The following is an 8996-nucleotide window of genomic DNA, read 5'->3' as shown; positions in this document are numbered from 1 at the left end:
TGGATATTTCGTTTGTCACCATAAGCTTCAATGTGCTACAAAATATCCTATTGATGATTCCACGAAAAAAGTGTTATCTAACTGCTCAATGAAAAGAATGGTGTAGCACTATGAGATGAATCCACACCTCACAATGCAGTTTTTCAGGAAGCTTCTTTCTAGTTTTTATCTGAGGATATTTTCTTTTTCTCTATAGGCTGCAATATACTCCGAAATATCTGTATGCAGTTTCCGTGAAAACAGCATTAACAAACTGATCCATGAAAACCAAGGTGGAACTCTCTGAGATGATTTCCCACATCACAACGAAGTTTCTCAGAAAGCTTCCTTCTAGTTTTTATCTGAGGATATTTCCATTTTCACTATAAGTCTTTATGTGCTCACAAATATTCCTTTGCAGATTCCATGAAAATAATATTAGCAAACTACTACATGAAAAGAAAGGTGTAACTCTGTGAGATGAATTCACACATCACAAAGAACTTTCTCAAAAAGCTTCTTTCTAGTTTTTATCTGAGGATGTTTCCTTAGTCAGCATAGGCTTCAATGCAATCCAAAATATCTCTTCTTAGTTTCCCCAAAAACGTTTCTACCAAGCTGATCTATGAAAAGAATCGTGTAACACTGTGAGATGAATTAACACCTCACAAGGTGGTTTCTCAGAAAGCTTCTTTGTAGTTTTTATATAAAGATACTTCCTTTGTCACCATAAGCTTCAATGCAGTCCAAAATATCCCATTGCAGATACCAAGAAAACAGTGTTAGCAGACTACTTGATGAAAACAAAAGTGTATCTCTGTGAGATAAATTCACGCATCTCAAAGCAGTTTCTCAGAAACCTTCTTTCTAGTTTTTATCTGAGGATATTTCTTTTTTACTATAGAACTCAATGCACTCCCAATATTCCTTTGCAGATTCCATGAAAACAGGGTTAACAAACACCTCCATGAAAAGAAACTTCTATCTCTGTGAGATGAATTCACAGATCACAAAGGACTTTCTCAGAAACCTTCCATCTATTTTTTATCTGAGGACAATTCCTTTGTCACAATAGGATTCTATGAAATCCAAAATATCCTTTCTCAGTTTCCCCAAAAACAGTGCTAACAGACTGATCCATGAAAAGAATCATGTCATGCTGTGAGATAAATTAATACATCTCGTTTTTTTCTCCTCCCACCGCCCAAGATGCCGAAAGGAAAGAAGGCCAAGGGAAAGAAGGTGACTCTAGCCTCTGCTGTCATGAAAAAGCGGGAGGCCAATAAAGTGGTGAATCCCCTGTTTGAGAAAAGACCTAAGAATTTTGGCATTGGACAGGACATCCAGCCCAAAAGAGACCTCACCCGCTTTGTGAAATGGGCTCGCTATATCAGGTTGCAGTGGCAGAGAGCCATCCTCTATAAGCGGCTGAAAGTGCCTCCTGCTATTAACCAGTTCACTCAGGCCTTGGACCACCAAACAGCTACTCAGTTGCTTAAGCTGGCCCACAAGTACAGACCAGAGACAAAGCAAGAGAAGAAGCAGATGCTGTTGGCCTGGGCCGAGAAGAAAGCTGCTGGCAAAGGTGACGTCCCCACTAAGAGACCACCTGTCCTTCGAGCAGGAGTTAACACTGTCACCACCTTGGTGGAGAACAAGAAAGCTTGGTGGTGATTGCACACGACGTGGATCCCATCGAGCTGGTTGTCTTCTTGGCTGCCCTGTGTCGTAAAATGGGGTCCCTTACTGCATTATCAAGGGGAAGGCCAGACTTGCCCGTCTAGTCCACAGGAAGACCTACACCACTGTCACCTTCACACAGGTGAACTCAGAAGACAAAGACGCTTTGGCTAAGCTGGTGGAAGCTATCAGGATCAATTACAACGACAGATACGATGAGATCTGCCATCACTGGGGCGGCAATGTCCTGGGTCCCAAGTCTGTGGCTCATATTGCCAAGCTCGAAAAGGCAAAGGCTAAAGAACTTGCTACTAAGCTGGGTTAAATGTACACTGTTGAGTTTTCTGTACATAAAAATATTTAAAATGCAAATTTTCCTTCAAAAAAAATTAACACATCTCCAAGCAGTTTCTCAGAAAGCTTGTTTCTTGTTTTTATAGGAGGATATTTCCTTTGTTACCATAGACTTCAATGCAATCCAAAATATCTCTTCCCAGATTCCCCAAAAACAGTGTTGTCAAACTGCTCCATGAAAAGTATCGTGTACCTCTGTGAGATGAATTCACAAATCACAAAGCAGTTTCTCAGAAAGCTTCATTCTAGTTTTTATCTGAGGATATTTCTTTTTTCACTATGGACTACCATGCACTCCCAAATGTCCCTTTGCAGATTCCACAAAAACTGTGTTAGCAAACTGCTCCATGAAAGAAAGGTGTAACTCTGTGAGATGAATTCACACATCACAAAGAACTTTCTCAGAAACTTTCTTTCTAGCTTTTATCAGAGGATATTTCCTATGTCACCATAGGCTTCTATGCGATCCAAAAAATCCTTTCTCGGAGTCCCCAAAAACAGCACTCACAGACTGATCCTTGAAAAGAATCATGTAACTCTGTGTGATCAATTCACCCAACAAAAAGATGTTTCTTAGAAAGCTGCCTTCTAGTTTTTATCTGAGGATATTTCCTTTCCACCATTGACTTCCATGTGCTCCCAAATATCCCTTATCAGACACCACAAAAACAGTGATGCCAAACTTCTCTCTCAATGAAAAGCTTTATCTCTATGAGACGAATGCCCACATCACAAAGGAGCTGTTAGAAACTTTCAATCCAGTTATTACCTGAAGATATTTCCTTTTTCAACCTTGACCTCTATCCGCTCCTGAATATCCCTTTGCATATTTAATAAAAATTGTGTTACTAAACTGTTCAATGAAAAGAATTATTAAACTCTGTGAGATGAATTAACCCATCACAAAACAGTCTCTCAGAAAGCTTCTTTCTAGTTTTTATCTGAGGGTATTTCCTTTTCCACCCTAGGCTTCTCTGCACTCCGAATATCCCTTTGTAGATTCCACAAAAACAGGGCTAACAAACTGCTCAATGAAAAGAATGGTTTACCTTTGGAAAATTAATTCACCCATTACAAAGAATTTTCTCAGAAAGCTAATTTCTAGATTTTATATGAGCATGTTTCCTTTTCCACCATTACACTCAATGTGCTCCAATATCCCCTCTCAGACACCACAAAAACAGTGATGCCAAACTGCTCAATCAAAAAAAATTGTTTATCTCTATGAGGTGAACGCACACTTCACAAAACAGCTTCTCAAAAACATTCTGTCAAGTTTTTAACTGAAGATATTTTCTTTTTCACCTTAGACCTCTGTGAGCTCCCAAAAATCCCTTTTCAGATTCCCCAAAAACAGTGCAACCAAATTGTTCAATGAAAAGTAAGGTGTAACTCTGTAAGATGGATTCACACAACACAAAGAACTTTCTCAGAAAGCTTCTTTCTATTTTTAATTTGAGGATATTTCCTTTGTCACCATAGGCTTTAATGTGATCCAAAATATCCCTTCTCAGATTCCCCAAAAACAGTGTTACCAAACTGCTCCATGAAAAGAATCATGTAACTCTGTGAGATGAAATCACAAATCTCAAAGCAGTTACTCAGAAAGCTTATTTCTAGTTTTTGTCTGAGCATATTTCCTATGGCACCCTAAGCTTCAACGCACTCTGTAATATCACAATGAAGATCCCAAGAAAACAGTTTTAGCTAAGTGCACAATGAAAAGAACAGTGTAACACTGTGAAACGAATTCACGCATCATAAATTTTCTCTGAAAGCTTCTTTCTAATGTTTATATGAGGATAATTTGTTTTTCACCATAAGCCTCATGAGCTCCCATATATCCCCTTGCAGATTCCACGAAAACAGTGTTAGCAAACTGCTCAATGGAAAGAACGGTGTAATTCTTTGAGTTGAATTCACACATCACAAAGTAGTTTCTAAGAAATCTTCTTTCTAGTTTTTATCTGAGAATATTTTCTTTTTCACCGTAGGCCACAATGCGCTCCAAAATATCCTTTTGCAGATTCCGTGAAAACAGGGTTACCAAATGGCTCCATGAAAAGAAAGGTGTAACTTTGGGAGTTGAAATCACACATCACAAAGAATTTTCTCAGAAAACTTCTTTCTAGTTTAATCTCAGGATAATTCCTTTGTCACCGTTTCAATGCGATCCAAAATATGCCTTCTCATATTCCTCAAAAACAGTGCTACCAAACTGCTCCATGAAGAGATTCGTGTAACTCTGTGAGATGGATACACAAATCACAAAGCAGTTTTTCAGAAAGCTTCTAGTTTTTGTCTGAGGTTGCTTCCTTTTTCACCATAAGCTTCAATACGCTGCAAAATATCCCATTGCAGATTTCGTGAAAACAGGGTTCAGAAACTGTTCAATGAAGAGAGCTGTGTAACTCTGTGAGATGAATTCAAACATCACAAAGCAGTTTTTCAGAACGCTTCTTTCTTTTGCCTGAGGATATTTTCTTTGTCACCCTAAACTTGAATGTGCTCCAAAAATCCCATTGCAGATTCCAAGAACACAGTGTTAGCAAACCGCTCAATGAAAAGAACAGTGTACCTCTGTGAGATGAAGTCACACATCACAAAGCAGTTTCTCAGAAAGCTTCTTTCTAGTTTTAATCTGAGGATACTTCTTCTTTCACCATAGGTCTCAAAGTGCTCCCAAATATCCCTTTGCAGATTCCACGAAAACAGTGTTAGCAAAGGGATCCATGAAAGGAAAGGTGTAAGTATGAGATGAATTTACACATCACAAAGCAGTTTCTCAGACAGCTTCTTTCTAGTTTTTATCTGAAGATATTTCCTTTGTCAGAATAGACTTCAATGTAATCCAAAATATCCCTTCTCAGATTCCCCAAAAACAGTGCTACCAAACTGCTCCATGAAAAGAATCATGTAACTCTGTGAGATGAATTCACAAATCACAAAGCAGTTTCTCAGAAATCTTCTTTGTATTTTTTGTCTGAGGTTATTTCCTTTTTCTCAATAGGTCTCAATGCGCTTGTGAAGATCCCTTTGCAGATTCCAAGAAAACAGTATTACCAAACTGCTCAGTGAAAATAAAGGTATAAATGTGTGAGATAAATTCACACCTCACAAAGAAGCTTCTCAGAAAGATTTCTTCTGGTTTTTGTCTGAGGATATTTCTTTTGTCACCATAGCCTTTAATTCACTCCCAAATATCCTATTGCAGATTCCATGACAACAGGGTCATCAAACTGCTCAATGAAAACACCAGTGTATCTCTTTGAGATGAATACACCCATCAAAAAGTAGTTTCTTAGAAAGCTTCTTTCTAGTTTTTATCTGAGGATATTTCCTTTTCCTCCATAGGCTTCAATGCACTTCCAAATATCCATTCTGAGACACCACAAAAGCAGTGATGCCAAAGTGCTCCCTTAACAGAAATGTTTAGCCCTATGAGATGAATGCATCCATCACAGAGGAATTTCTCCAAAAGCTTCTCTCCAGTTTTTACCAGAAGAATTTTCTTTTTTCACCTTAGGTCTCTATGCACTCCCAAATATCCCTTTGCAGTTTCCACAAATACAGTGCTACCAAACTGCACAATGAAAAGAAAGGTGTAACTCTCTGAGATGAATTCACCCATTACAAAGTAGGTTCTCAGAAAGCTTATTTCTAGTTCAAATCTGAGGATATTTCCTTTGTCACCATAGGCTTCAACGCACACCAAAATATCCCTTCTCAGACAACACAAAAACAGTGATGCCAAAGTCCTGCCTCAACAGAAACTTTTAGCAATATGAGATGAAAACTTCTCTCTGAAAACTTCTCTCCAGTTTTTACCTGTAGAATTTTCTTTTTTCACCTTAGGCCTCTAAGAGCTCCCGAATATCCCTTTGCAGATTCCATAAAAAGAATACTACCAAACTGCTAAAAGAAAACAAAGGTGTAACTCTGCGTGATTAATTTACCCATCACAAAGAAATTTCTCCAAAAGCTTCTTTCTAGTTTTTATCTCAGGATATTTCCTTTTCCACCATCGGCTCCCTTGTGCTGCCAAATATCCCTTCTCAGACACCATAAAACAGTGATGCCAAACTGCTCTCCAGCAGAAAGCTTTACCTCTATGAGATGAATGCACACATCACAAAATAGTTATCAGAAACTTTCTCTCCAATTTTTACCTGAAGATATTTGGTTTTTCAACCTTGGCCTCTATCCGCTCCCAAATATCCCTTTGCATATTCCACATAAACAAAGTTACCAAACTGCTCAATGAAAAGGAAGATTTATCTTTGTTAGATGAATTCCCCCATCACAAAGCAGTCTCTCAGAAAGCTTCTTTCTAGTTTTTATCTGAGGTTATCTCCTTTTTCACCATAGGCTTCTGTGTTCTCCGCATATCCCATTGTAGATTAAACAAAAACAGGGTTATCAAGTTGTGCAATGGAAAGTATGGTTTACCTCTGGGAGGTGAGTTCACCCATCATGAAGACATTTCTCAGAAGACTCTTTTCTACTTTTTATTTGTGCATATTTACTTTTCCACAATGAGTGTCAATGTGCTCCCAAATATCCTTTCTCAGACACCACAAAAACAGTGATGCCAAACTGCTCAATCAACAAAGTGGTTCGTGTCTATGAGGTGAATACACATATCACAAATCACAAAGGAGTATCTCCAAAAGCTTCTCTCCAGTTTTTACCTGGAGAATTTTCTTTTTTCACTTTAGGCCTCTATGGGCTCCCAAATATCCCTTTGCAGATTCCGTAAAAACGGTGCTACAAAACTGCTTAAAGAAAACAAAGGTTTAATCTGTGTGATGAATTCACCCATCACAAAGAAATTTCTCAGAAAGCTTCTTTCTAGTTTTTATATCAAGATATTTCCTTTTACACCATAGGGTTCCATGCGCTCCCTAATATCCCTTCTCAGACACACAAAAACAGTGATGCCAAACTGCTCTCTCAACAGAAAGCTTCACCTCTATGAGATTAATTCACACTTCACAACGTAGTTATCAGAAACTTTCTCTCCAGTTTTTACCTGAAGATATTACCTGTTTCAAACTTGGCCTGTATCCACTCCCGAATATCACTTTGCTTCTTCCACAATAAGAGTGTTATCAAACTGCTCAATGAAAAGAAAGATTTAACTCTGTGATATGAATTCAATTGTCACAGATTCTAGAAAGCAGGGTTACCAAACTGCTCAATGAAAAGAATAGTTTACCTCTGGGAAATAAAATCACCCATCACAAATAAATTTCTCAGGAAGCTCTTGTCTAGTTTTTGTCTTTGCATATTTATTTTTCCACCATGAGCCTCAATGTGCTCCCAAATATTCCTTCTTAGACACCATAAAAACAGTGAGTCCATACTGCTCAATCAACAAAATGGTTTACCTCTATGAGGTGAATACATGCATTACAAAAGAGCTTCTCAAAATCCTTCTCTCCAGTTTTTATCTGAAGATATTTCCTTTCTCACCATAGGCTTCTATGATCTCCCGAAAATCCCTTTGCAGACTCCCCAAAAACAGTGACATCAAACTGTTCAATGAAAAGAAGGGTGTAACTCTGTGAGATGAACTCACACATCACAAAGCAGTTTCTCAGAAAGCTTCTTTCTAATTTTTATCTGAGGATATTTCCTGTGTCACCACATGCCTCAAGGTGCTCGCAAATATCCCTTTGCAGATTACAATAAAGTAGTGTTAACAAATTGCTCCATGAAAATAAAGATGTAACTCTGTGAGATGAATTCACACATCACAAAGAACTTTCTCAGAAATCTTCTTTCCAGATTTTATCTGAGGATATTTTCTTTGTCACCATAGGCTTCTATGAGATCCAAAATATCCCTTCTAACATTCACCAAAAACAGTGCTACCAAATTGCTCCATTAAAGGAATCGTGTAACTCTGTGAGATGAATACAGAAATCACAAAGCAGTTTCTCAAAAATCTTCTTTCTAGTTTTTGTCTGAGGATATTTCCTTTTTCACCATAGGCCTCAATGCATTCTCGAATATCCCTTTGTGGATTCCACAAAATCAGTGCTAGCAAACTGCTCCAAGAAAAGAAAGGTGTGAATCTGTGAGATGAATTCATGCATCACAAAGCAGTTTCTCAGAAAGTTTCTTTTTGGTTTTTCTCTGAGGATATTTACTTTGCCACCATAGGCTTCAATGTGCGCCCAAATATCCTATATCAGATTCCATGAAAAGTGTTATCAAATTGCTGAATGAACACAAAAGTGTATCTCTGTAAGGTGAAATTACCCATCCAAAGTTAGTTTTTCAGAAAGCTTCTTTCCAGTTTTTATCTGAGTATATTTCCTCTTACACGATAGGCCTCAAGGCACTCCCATACATCACTTTGCAGATTATATGAAAACAGTGTTTGCAAACTGCTCCATGAAAAGAAAGGTGTAACTCTGTGAGATAAATACGCACATCACAAAAAACTTTCTCAGAAAGCTTTTTTCTTGTTTTTATCAGATGATATTAACTTTGTCACCACAGGCTTCAATGTGATCCAAAATATCCCTTCTCAGATTCCCCCAAAACAGTGCTACCAAACTGCTCCATGAAAAGAATTGTGTAACTCTGTGAGAAGAAATCACACGTCACACAGTTGTTTCTCAGAAAGCTTCTTTCTAGTTTTGATCTGAGGATATTCCTTTGTCACCGTAGGCTTCAATTCACTCCAAAATATCCCTTCTGAGATTCACCAAAAACTGTGCTACAAAAGAGCTCCATGGAAACAATCAAGTGAATCTGTGAGATGAATTCACAAGTCACAAAGCAGTTTCTCAGAAAGCTTCTTTCTAGTTTTTATCTGAAGACATTTTCTTTTTTATCCTCAGCCTCAATGTGCTCCCAAATATCCCTTTGTAGATACCACAAAAATAGTGTTAGTAAAGAGCTCCATGCAAAGAAAGGTATAAATCTGTGAGGTGAATTCAAACAACACAAAGCTGTTTCTCAGTAAGCTT

At 37.9% G+C, this 8996-nt stretch overlaps 1 pseudogene; it reads left to right on the top strand.

Moving 5' to 3' along the window:
• Window positions 1–1188: 1188 nt before the first annotated feature.
• On the top strand, window positions 1189–1984 carry LOC104682006 (annotated as a pseudogene).
• The last annotated feature ends 7012 nt before the right edge of the window (window positions 1985–8996 follow it).

The sequence above is a fragment of the Rhinopithecus roxellana genome, chromosome 16, assembly GCF_007565055.1.
Source record: "Rhinopithecus roxellana isolate Shanxi Qingling chromosome 16, ASM756505v1, whole genome shotgun sequence".
In the NCBI taxonomy this organism is placed as follows: domain Eukaryota; kingdom Metazoa; phylum Chordata; class Mammalia; order Primates; family Cercopithecidae; genus Rhinopithecus; species Rhinopithecus roxellana.
The sequence above is the reverse complement of the archived record's forward strand: the minus strand, read 5'-3'. Positions and strand labels throughout refer to the sequence as shown.